The 12,092-nt window shown below is 44.4% G+C and overlaps 1 protein-coding gene across 3 annotated transcripts in view; it reads right to left on the minus strand.

Annotated features, from left to right (window-relative positions):
- Window positions 1-12,092, minus strand: part of KDM4B (lysine demethylase 4B) — a 192,848-nt gene that overhangs the window by 87,053 nt on the left and 93,703 nt on the right. The window lies entirely within an intron of this gene.

The following is a 12,092-nucleotide window of genomic DNA, read 5'->3' on the forward strand; positions in this document are numbered from 1 at the left end:
CCCAAAGCCAGTTTGCTGCAAAACAATAAAGATGTGTTAAAATTGCACTGGTAATCATTTCTGAGGACTCCTGCAGAGTTTTTAGTCACCAGCGAGGAAAAGTCACAAGAGCAGAGATGACTGGAAGGACAGAAAAGACAACTGGGGTCTCGGAGCGGGGGGAGGGGGGGAGGAGACAGGCTTTTTACCCACCAGCATGAACAATTGCAGCCATATTCTCTATTTAGCCAGCCCACTATTGACACTGGCCCCAGCCAGGATGGGCAAAAGGTTCTCTAGTTCAGCCTCCTAGAGGGTCTGCCCAGAGTTCTCTCCTGCACACCAGCCCCTCACCTCCACAGACCAGCCAGGACAGAAGCAAAAGGGGAAAAGCAACCGGAGTTATGTAAGAAGAGGGCTCTGCCCAAAGTCTTCATTACTATTCAAACTAAAGGAGAGGCTAGAGCCCTTTGGGCATAAAGGAGTGAGTAGGTGAAAAATGTAATATGGAGGGGTGCATGTTTTCCATCATGGGATATTGGGATCTGTTAGCGGAAAGGGATCCTCAAGGAGAGGGCAGGAAGTATGTTATCTGTACTGACCACAACTGTCTGCATCAAGATGATGGTACTTTTTGTTTGTGTGAATGTAGCCTAAAACTATGAATGAGAGATTTAAGGTGTGGGGCAGAGACTGCAAGGACTGGTCCCATCACTGCAAGAACTAGTCTTCATTTAGCTAAGGTTATGGACTGACCATAATTAGCAGGCATTCCATGCACATGGCTTTCAGGGTCATCTCTTGCACCTAGCCCAAAGAAGAGCCTAAATGCTGCAGAACTGGCTTTATGATAAGGAAAGAAAAATCATGGGGTGGTCCTATAGCTGTCACCCCCACCTTTCTTGAAGCTAGGCAGACTTTGAGCTGGCACCTCCCAAAAGATGAGCAATTTCCCACTGGTGGACAGAGAATAAGTCATGGAGAGAATAAGCCGCAGGCAAGTCGTTCTTCAGTTAACTCTTTACCACAGCCACAGAACACACGCCACCTTCAGCCCTATAAATCAGATTGCTAGCGAGGCAGAGAAGAGAGAGATCATGGCAACCTGGATACCTACAGATTCAACTGGGTCAGGAGCAAGTACTTTACATTCCCGAAGAGCAGCCTCATCTCCCCACTCTCAGGAACCTGCCTGGGTAATCACTCAAAGCAAGCAAACTGATTAACCAAACAGGGAGAAGCAAGCCATCTTTGGAAGCAGCAGAACCAATCTGTGAAATGTATTATGTGAAACAATTAATGTTTAAAAAGAAAGAAAAGGCGGGGGGACTGCTGAGTATTAGCATAGTCCTTTCCCCTTGTTAAAACTGCCTTGAACGCTGAATTTACAATATCTAGGGCTCTGTGCTCTCTTCCACAGGCTCAGCCACCTAATTCCACACTTTGGAATAAGTGCTAAATTGCTTCATTTATTCTGACTGCAGTTATAGGTATTTTGCACAATCTTGCATTTTCGGCAAGGAACTGGGGTAGAATACAGAATAATATCAAAGAGCCCTATATGTCTGTGGGTGGGGGCAACCGCATAAATAACCCCACAGAAGTGTCGATTGCAAACAGATAATGCCAAAGGGAGTATTCAAATGCCTTACTTGCACATTGCACTGCACATATGCTTTTGTAAGACATTGGACAGTCTCTAGTGAAGAATTGGCAGTCAAGCCCAAGCTCCTTACTCTGCAGCAATGTACCAGCCTGCCCAAAGAGATCGACTATCTGCTGTCCTTGAGCACCACAAACACAGCTGGTCAGATGAAGGTACTACAACTTATTAGCTGCAGTTGTGAAAAATGGGTTTGAAGATTCCTTTGACCTTGTCAGCGTGAGTGGCTAAGGCAAATATTATGGGGTGCTGGTGGCGAGAGCTTCTATGAAGGGGCCAGAGGGCCTTTGTGGGATGCCTCTACTTATGCTAGCAGGAAGGGGGATTTTCTAACCTGCCATAACTAAAATTAATAAGCAGACTGTCAAATTCCCTGATCTACTGCCCTGAGGGGTGAGGGTGTGTGTGAGATAATCAAACCTCAATTGGATTTGACCTGGTTCTTTAAAGCACCCGACTCTGACCTAACTGCTCAGTCTAGACAGCTCATCTCTAGAAATCGACCAAGCTGCTCTGCCATCTTTCAGCCTAGGGAATGTCCTGTTTCACCTCCCCACTGTGTGGCAACCAGTCTCCTGTCTTGACACAGGCTCAGAAAAGAAGATTCCTTGAACCCAAGGTTCATACTCATACTTCACAACTTCATCATCAACTAGCCTCCATGTTGCAAAGTGAGTGATAGCTAGTACTTCAACCCCTAGCTAGCCCTCCAATCATGGCCCACCAGTAATTTTGGTTGCCCTCTGCTGATATTTTGGGGAGAACTCCTGCCTGCCAATATGGGACTGCATCTTTTGATGGAGTAGATTTTGGCCCTGGGCCTCCAGTTCCTGGCCCCTACCTGGCAACACTGGGGTCCAAGTGTGAACCTGCTCCAATGAGATTGCTAAAGGGGGTCCAATGTATTAAAGTGAGTTTGAGGCCAAAATACCTGATTGCAATCACATGGCTCTAAAGGAGGGGTAGCCAAAGCGATACTCTCTAGAGGTTGTTGGACTGCAACTCCCATTATCCTCAGCTAGCATGGCCAAAGGCTAGGGATGATTAAAGTTGGAATCCAACAACATATTGAGGGCACCACATCCGCTGCCCCAGCCCTAAATGAATCTATCATTTGAGCAACCCACAGACTAGCCTGGGAACAGACTGGAATGTGTTAGAAACAAGACAAGCTCCTGTGTTGGAGAATGGAAAAAGCTCAAACAGAGATCAGTGATGGAAAGCTTGTCAAAGATGTGAGGTGGGGGTTGGGAAGAAATGAATGCTGCTTGTGCGCAGCTGATCGAAATGGGAGACAGGCAACAAGAGGAGGAAATTGACCCCATTTTGTATTGAAATAGATAATTTTAAGGCTTCTTAGGAGCAAATGGGAGATAAAAATGAAGCCGTGAAAATATAAGACTGAGGTAGCACAGATGTTATCATCTCCCACAGCCTGCTACTATTAATGTAATAGGGAGCCTAAGAAATTGCTCTCATCCACCAATTTCCAGTCAAGGTTTGTCAAAGAAATAGAAAGCCTGGCATGCACAGCAAGGAGGGGGGTGGGATATAATGCATAAGTGTTTCCATAAGAAAATTGCTGCTTCAGCAAACACCTTTAAAGAGAGACTGGGGGGGGGGGGAGGCGGCTCTGGGTTGGGCAACCTTATAAATGCTGACTATGAAAATGAGGTAGCAGGATCCCATCATACCCTACCATGGACATACAGCACACCTGAAGAAGGGCTGTAGCTCAGCCACAAAGCACACACTTAGCATGTAGAAGATGGTCCTGGATTCACCAAAATCCCGGAGAGCCACTGCCAGTAGATAATACTGAGCTGGGCAGTCTGATTCAGTAGAATGGGGGATTTTAACCACAGTCTCTCTGATCCAAGACTATCACCCTCCCATATAATGCAGTTTGCACAACAAAAGAAGAGAAAGAACTGATGAGTTGCCAACGTAACTGGTTTCAAGTCAACATTACACGCACTGAGTACTTCTTTGCCTTCAAAGATGCCAAGGGTGTCACTGCAATCCACATCAGAACAATAAGCCATGAATAAACGGACCAGAACAAGTCCTGTGTCATTGGGAAGGATGCCTGCTGTACAAGGCAGGGTGTACTAAAGCAGCTTGTCCAAAGGAAACTATGTTTGGAGGCTGAGCCACAGTAACTATACCCCCATGTACCAGACAGAGCAGGCAGCTTGGAAACAGGTTTACATTAAGTGCTGCTGCAGGAGGTGGGAAACACAATACTTCCTGGTTGGAGTTATGGCCCAGCTCTTGGAAGGTGTGCTTTAATTTAACACTATTAACAAATTCCACCATAGCCTTGTCTCATTTAAAGCCACAGCCACTGTATATTTAAAGACATCAGCATTTCCTCCTTGTGACCTGTGAACCTAAGTCAGCGTACCTCTTGCTTTTAAGCTTATTGTATCTCCCACTGCATTTTAACTATTTTAATGACTTCTCCATAGTGCGCCAGAAAGGAACCAGACTGCAAACCTGAGGCTCTTGGGACTATGACAGCAGCAGCAACATAGATCTATGCTGGCACAAAGGACAGGGCTGCACAAATATTTGAGAGTTTCTTAGCAGGGGATTCATACACGTAATTGATGGTGTCAAACAGTATCATTAACATGGATTAGAATTGGACTTCCAGAGCAGTAAGATGGTGGCCGCCATGGGATGCTGAGCTGCTGAGAAACAGCACCACTGACCGGACTGACTGAGTGGCCCCTGCATCGCTGCCACCTCCACCGCTACTGCTGAGAAAGGGTTCGGAGAGGAGCCAGGAGAACAACTGGCGATCACGCCTCCTTGGGTGACTCTGGCCACAAGGAGGGCCTACTGACCATCTGCCAGTGAACAGAGCCCCCAGAGTTGGGAGACCTAGTTGGGGGGTGGGCAGCCTGTCTTCAGCTGGCAGAGAAAAGCGCCAGCCATGAAAGAAAGCATCAAGGCAGAAATTGGTGGTGCACAGGAGAGAAGCCTAACCCTGACCCCACTCTTGGGAGTTGTGTGTCCCTGAGACTGCCGCCATTGCCTCGACCCTCAGGCAGCCAAGCCCAGAGAGCTCACTGCTGTGAAGTGGACCACTCCCAGATTTGTCCATTCATGACCCAGTAGAAGTAACCCTAAAAATAGGAGAGGAAACACAAACCACCCCATCATGGTCCTTTTAGCCCCCAAAGAGTTGTGGGGAGTTGTCAATGTAGGGCACTGTTCAAGAATGACAGATCAAAAAAGGAGTCCCTTAAACTCCTCCTTTTATCCTTCTGAAAATATATAAGCAAGTGTCACCAGCTGCTTGCCTCCTGACCCTGAGGGCTATCAGTTTCCTATGTTGGCATTTTATCAAGATTTGGGGAAGTCACAAAAGGGGAGTGGTATCGTTAAAATCTGAGGCAAGGACTTCTTTTTAAGGTGTACGAAACTCCAAGGTTAAGTGCATTTTAATCTGTACAGTCCTTCCCTTCAGGGGAATATCCAATGTCAAATGCATCTACATTAAAAACAGCAAGGTTTAAATAAGCACAGCTGCCTTCAACTTACAGCTTCCACTATGCTCCCAGTTGAGAGAATCTAAAAGTCAGGTACATCTTTATGCAGTTACATTTGACCTCGAATATTGCCCTGAAATACATCCCCAAACACACTGGGATCTTGACTACTGTCTGGGAGATAGATAGATTGAACATCTCATCTTAGTTACAGTTCAACAGTGCATAGCTAGGTTCTGGAACTAGCCTGACCAACTGTGGCACAAGAAACACGGAAAAGCACACAGAGAGGCTGTCAAGTCGTAAGACACATGCACACAGCTAATAGAGGGGAGACAAAATGATTTCAAAATTAAAAAAAAACCCTAGAAAAGATTATTCAAATGGAAGAAAATGGACTGGAGAGATGGGGGGGGGGGTGGAAGAGAAGAGAAGCAGCGTCTCAACACTATCAGTGTTGTGGCATTATCGCTGCATGACAGACTCTGTAATGAGCAATCCACAAGCAGTCAAGTAACACTTGGATTTGAAGTAATGCAAAAATAAAATTAAGCACAGAGGAAGCAGCAAGACACTACCTGTTACTTACAAAGCCATCCTTGCTGTGTGAGCAGGGATTCTGTCAGGGTTCCCACTGCTGTGTGCTGAAAGGATGGGGGAGTGAGAATTCAATTCTAAGAGTCAGGAATCAGAGACAGCCAGGAAGGCAGAGAGACAGGCAATCACACTCAACAGAAACCAACACTGAAGAACCAAGAAAAACCCCTCGAGACAGAAAAGGAGAAAGCCACTTTACAAGAGACTGGCTGAGGGAGCACTTGCAGGTGGCTCAAGGGCTGGTTTCATCCTAGAAGCAAGACAGGGCGAGGTCTGAGCAAGAGACTTTGGCCTATTGGCCACATTCTTGAACTGAACACTCTCAATGCAATCTGAACCTGCTGCTGAATGTTTTGTGAAGCGCTTCTTGTAATTTGCAAACAACACAAATGTTTTCATGTCCGCTACCTACAGGGTGAATGCAAAGAAGCATGCTGGCTATTGAATATGTAAATTGATAAAAACTGAGTGGCCTTTTGATTCTGCACACTGAATAGCTTTGTGCAGTTTGAAAACTCGTATGCTACTCTATGAGAACAAGTTGGCCAATAAAAGCTATTGGTTTCTCTCTTTGAATTCTACCCAATGGGACTAAAACATCTTTTACTGCCCACTGCAATGACTTCTCATCGAAGCATGGCATCAATTGGTGACAAGAAGGTTGGAAATATAAACACACACACACAAGGCAGAGGGAGTGACTGGGAAGTAGGAGAAGAGGAGTAATCAGAGGGGACTGATGCCCAGAGCACTCTCAACATTTTGAATGAGCCCATGGGCTGAAAAAGGTTTGTAGCCCCTAAAAGATACAGACACCTAAAAATGCACTGGGCTAAAAGCATGGTGTATTCGGCTGCCACTCCCAAGGATAAGGAGGAAAATTGTGATAATATCAGTAAGTAGGGCTGCAATGTTTAACGTGGGGCGAGGCCAAATAGCCATCTCTCTCACACAACTCTCTCTTCCCCACACCTATACCCTTGCTGGAGGCTTAGTCTGCCAATGTGGAAAAATCTGGGTGATTTTTCAGAGGGGGCTTACTTTTCAGAAAGGAGACCCAATGGATCTCCCCACTACCACCCTCTTTTCTAACTGAAACCAAAGCTCCAAGTAGTAGTTTGGCTGCACTCAGCATTCCAGCTGCCAAGCGCTTTAAAAATGACACAGAGATTGCCCCGTGGGAACAATGATATAGCTATTTTTTTGAACAAACACATAAGCATGCAAGCTTGCGCTTCTAAAACAGGAAAGTGGCAAGCACTGTCTTAAAAGTGGCATTCTCCTATTTCTCAATCAGAAGAAATGCCTCTTCTAAGATGATGCCAGCTACGATACATGGGCATATCATCTAAAACCAAAGGGAAATTACTTCTTCAGAAATATTGCCTCTACTCATATGCAAACTGAATCACTAATTACCGGTAGCTTTAAATTTATTTAACCAGATTGCAGCTCCAAATATTAGCCTTGAAGGTACACTAGGTTTGCGAAAAATGTTAGAAAGCCATTTCTAAAGCTTATTTGTGCTGGTGCTAGATGCACCATCAATAATTTTGCTTACAATCCTTAGTTCATTAATCTTCACAATTCTGCCCTACCTGAGTTAAGTAGGTGGTTCTTCTCCCCTGAGAGACGGAAACTATGAGTGGTCCACATACGTAAAGCCATGGCAGTGAAAACAATTATGACTGTAGTGCAGATATATACACACATTAAGACTCAGCAGGCCAATTTTCAGTTAAATCAGAGAGTTTAGAAGGCCTACTTGTGGATTCTCTCAGGTATAAACTGCTTTTCTTCCCAACAGCCAACTTTGCACCTTTAAACCTGCCACTGAAGAGCACATTTCCTGTTAATACCAATGCTTGTCCAACAATTACAGTGGAACTCGCTTTTAATGAGCCGATCATTAAACTCCCCCCCGTGTGCATTTGTGAAGCGCAGGCAAATCGTGTCCTGCCATAGTTAGCAGCAACATCGGTCCAGTGAGTTATTAGTGCTGCTTGCTTTAGGATTGTGTATAATCACTCAAGTGTGAGTAACTAAAGAGCACACTGGCAAATGTAGTGTTGACTGCAGGTAGGAGGTGAAATGTAAATATTCTAAATGTTCTGAAGCCATAAGTCAGGAGTTGGGAATCTTTGGGCTTCCAGATGTTGCTGAACTACAACTTTCATCATTCCTTGAAAGCATGGGCAATGGTCAGGGGTGGTGGGAGTTGTCAGCAACATCTGGAGGAGAAAAGGGAACCTGCCATAGTGGAAAACATGTTCCACCCCACAAATACCACACCAGAGAGTCAGGAAAGAGTGAAATAAATGAAATAGTCACCTTTTCACATCCTAAACTTCCTTAACTGCTTTAAGAACATAAATATATGTATAACTTTACATACAGAACATACTGTCTGGTACAATCACGAGTATAGATGTTTTTCTTTTAACAAACCCACCTCACGTTTAAGAGGGACACAAACTATAGTCATGGGAAAAAGAAAGCGCACCCTCTTTGAATTCTGTGGTTTTGTATGAAGACATAACAACAATCATCCGTTCCTAAGCACATCTTAAAATTAGGTAACTACAACCTCAGATAAACAACATGACATATGTCATGATTTATTTAACAGAAATAAAGCCAAAAGCTTGTAGAATCACCTTTAGCAGCAATAACTTGAAGTAATCATTTTCTGTAGAACATCGTTGTGGAAGAATTTTGTACATGATGGTACATGTTTCTGATCCATCCACCCTGGAGTTTAACATGGAACTGAAGCTACTTCTTGTTTTTTGGTGGTATCCAGATCAAAGGAGCAACCCACACCTTTCTCCCACTAAATTTAGATTTTTCCAATCCCTCAATAATGAGATCCAATATAAGAATACCACTCTATTCTCTATTCACTCTATACCACTCTATTCTGCCTTGGTTAGACCACACCTGGAATACTGTGTCCAATTCTGGGCCCCACAATTTAAGAAGGCTGGTGACAAGCTGGAACATGTGCAGAGGAGGGCAACCAAGATGATCAAGGGTCTGGAAACTAAGCCTTACAAGGAGTGCTTGAAGGAGCTGGGTATGCTTAGAATGGAAAAAAGGAGAATGAGAGGAGATAGGATGCCCATATTCAAATATCTCAAGGGCTGTCACATGGAAGAAGGAACAAGCTTGTTTTCTCCTGCTCTGGAGGGGAGGGCTCAAACCAATGGCTTCAAGTTACAAGAAAGGAGATTCCGACTCAACATCAGGAAAAACTTTCGGACAGTAAGAGCTGTTTGACAGTGGAACAGACTCCCATGGGAGGTTGTGAACTCTCAGTCTGTGGAGGTTTTGAAGCAGAGTTTGGATGGCTATCTGTAATGAATGCTTTAGCTGATATTCCTGCATTGTAGGGGGTTGGACTAGATGACCCTTGGGACCCCTTCCAACTCTAAGATTCTATGATAAATTTACATGTTGCCTGATTGTGGATGCAGTGCAGCACACTATTTGGGTAGGGTTTTTCTTGTTTTTATATGTTTGGTAATGTTTTGCTGGGTGCTTTTTATCATCACACCCCCTGGTTTGTTTCCATCAACCAGAAGGAAAGGATGCAGCCTGCCCTTCTCGACCAGCTGTTTTTACAACTGCTCTTTTGCACAACACTGTTCTTGCACAGAACAGCTTTTATTATTTAAAAATAAAAATAAAAATTCCCCTTGTGGATAAAGGCATGGGGAAAGGGAAAACCATAAGGGGGGTACCACTTCATATGAAAGCTATTCCAAATCACTGCCTGCAGTAAACTTTTTTCAAACATCTATTTTGTTCAAATAATACTGAAAAACTTGTGTTTCAAAAAATAATATGGTGTGAGCAAACATGTTAACAAATAGCTGCACACAAGCCCATAAGTTTCTGAAATTGGGCGGGGAAGTGCCAATTGAGAGGACAACAATATACATGCTTTTAAGCAGCACCAACTAGTGAATGAGAAATACCCAACAGTCTTTGGAGGCATGAAATTGAAACTGCTCATGTACAGGCAAAGCCAAACATGGAAAGAGTGAATGAGTGAATGAATGAATGAATGCATGAATGCCCTAGTGTGGACACAGACAATCTGCTGGGAAAATAGTTGTTTTTTCCCCCTAAGATAAAAGCTGCAGTAATGTAAAAAGAGGATTATTTGGGCTTCAAGATAGTATGTAAACCACAGCACTGTTAGGAAGAAACAGAAGACACTCAATCCTATGCACACTTACCTGGGAGTAAACCCAGTGAATTCAGTGAAACGAATTTCTTAATAACAAATAAATAAGCATGGTTTTTTTGCCTATTAGATTTATATCCTAATCTATTCCAATAAATAATATATCCTTGAAAAATAAAAACACAACTCAGTTTCTCTCAGAAGAACCATGTCTGCAAGGTCCACAGCTTCTGATTCTCAATGTTCACTTGGAGCTTCATGGATTTCAAAAAAGGGAAGATTTGTTTGCTTCCACTCTTATTGCATGTTAGTTACTTGCTTTATTTTGTGTGTGTTATTCACAATCACTTATCAGTTTATTTCACCCGAAGAGGAAGGAATCCAAGCAAAGTTAGAGGAGAGAGGCTGTGTTGTCCAAAAACCCTGCTACCCTGTTGCAGGGGAAGATGTTTGGCTACCTCCCAGATGTTGCTCCACGCCCCAAAGCCTTAAAATGTTCCTTTCCTCTCCCCCCACCCCACCATTTCTCTGTGTATTGTTTTTCATCCTGGCACCTCCTCGGAGTAGACTCTGGCTCCCAGGTCTGGGGGCAAGGCTGAAGCCCGGCAGGTTCCATCAAAGGAGTCAGGGTTCTTTGTGACTGAAGTATCACGGAATGAAATAGGCTTACATTCCCTTTTCCTCCTATACAACTTTCCCTCAGCTAAAGTCTTCCACCTTTGTTCCTAACATATTGGAAGCTTAGAAGAAGTCCCTCAATGGGATCACAAGATCTTCTGAAAGACAGCTTGCCCAGTGCTATCAATCTGGAAGGGAGTTCAGGGCTTGCTGGAAGGGCACTCTCTATTGACCTGGGGCAGCAGCAATGTCTGATGCCGGTATGAGCAATCACACTTGGAATGTGTTCCAGAACAGAGACGCCTCAGTGGGGAAGTTGACATGGAAAGGTTTCCCTAAAGGCAGAAATTCTGAAAAGCCAAATTACCATTCTGGATAACACCAACTACGTAAGCATGCACTGTGGGGTGATTGTCAGTGTGGAAAGAGAAGCACTGCTGCCCCTTGTGATAAAAAGCGAACAGCTGGGGCATCTCCTCCTCCTCCTCTCCCTAGGTCCCCCTACCTAGAGTGGATTGGAAAGTCTCCCCATCACTGCTTGTTCAGTAATTTCACGCTACAATGCCCAACAATGTAAGCACGGAGCCTCAATCTAAAGTCTCCACTTCCCAAATGTCACTTGTTTTTGAACACATGGCTAAGCCCAAAATTGCTTTTAATATTAGAGCAGTTGCCCACTGGCAGCTGCCATAGTTAAAACTCTTCTCAGAATTTCCATGACAAACTACCATTTTCTGGGGTCCAAAACAATGAAATTAGAGGTGTTGGGGTGAAAACCTAGCAAGCAAGGCCACAGCAGACAGGATCAGATTCCAAGTCCTCTTATAATAAAATCTGCTTAGATTAGCATGCTTTGTTTTAAAACGGAAGGTGGTCTTCAGACACAATTTTGTACTTAGGCCTCAGCACTACTTCAAAACCGAGTCTTGGGATTACAATTTCTCATGTGTGCTTCACTTGCACCAGTGATTTCCCAGAGACATGGAAGTAGAGACCCACTCCCCCAATCCCCAATTCAGAACTGGAAGAACCCTCAACTCTTACATAGTCCGAAAATAAACCTTTTCAGGTGCAAGAGTAGAAACTGACTACCCGAGGCAAGCCCAACCCATTTCTCCACGAGTCAATGTGTCTCATATAAAGGACCAGTAGTCAACCTCGTCCAGAAAGGGCTATTCTGTTTCAGGAATAGCTGGTGGTCACACCTCAGAGGCAGAGACAAGGCAGAATTATCTGCCCACAGTGGAGGCGAATTGGAAAGAGGCGAAGAGCAGTAAATCAAGCAGCGATACAGCAGACAGCTTTCTCTGTGGGGCAGGTACTCTGGCCCAACCAGGACCTATTAACCATTTAACTGTTTTCTCTCTCACACACAAGTAGTTCTCTCATGGCACACACTTTGAAAATTACTGACAGACACAAACATATTGTTACATTGCAGCACACTATCGGGGGAAAGCTAGGGCTTGCACCAGTGTGCCATGTTAGCCACGTCAAAGGAAAAAGAACCATTGGGCGCATGTGACAGAGGCTCCAGGCATAC

The sequence above is a fragment of the Podarcis muralis genome, chromosome 18 (genome assembly GCF_964188315.1).
Source record: "Podarcis muralis chromosome 18, rPodMur119.hap1.1, whole genome shotgun sequence".
NCBI classification, from domain to species: Eukaryota; Metazoa; Chordata; class Lepidosauria; order Squamata; family Lacertidae; genus Podarcis; species Podarcis muralis.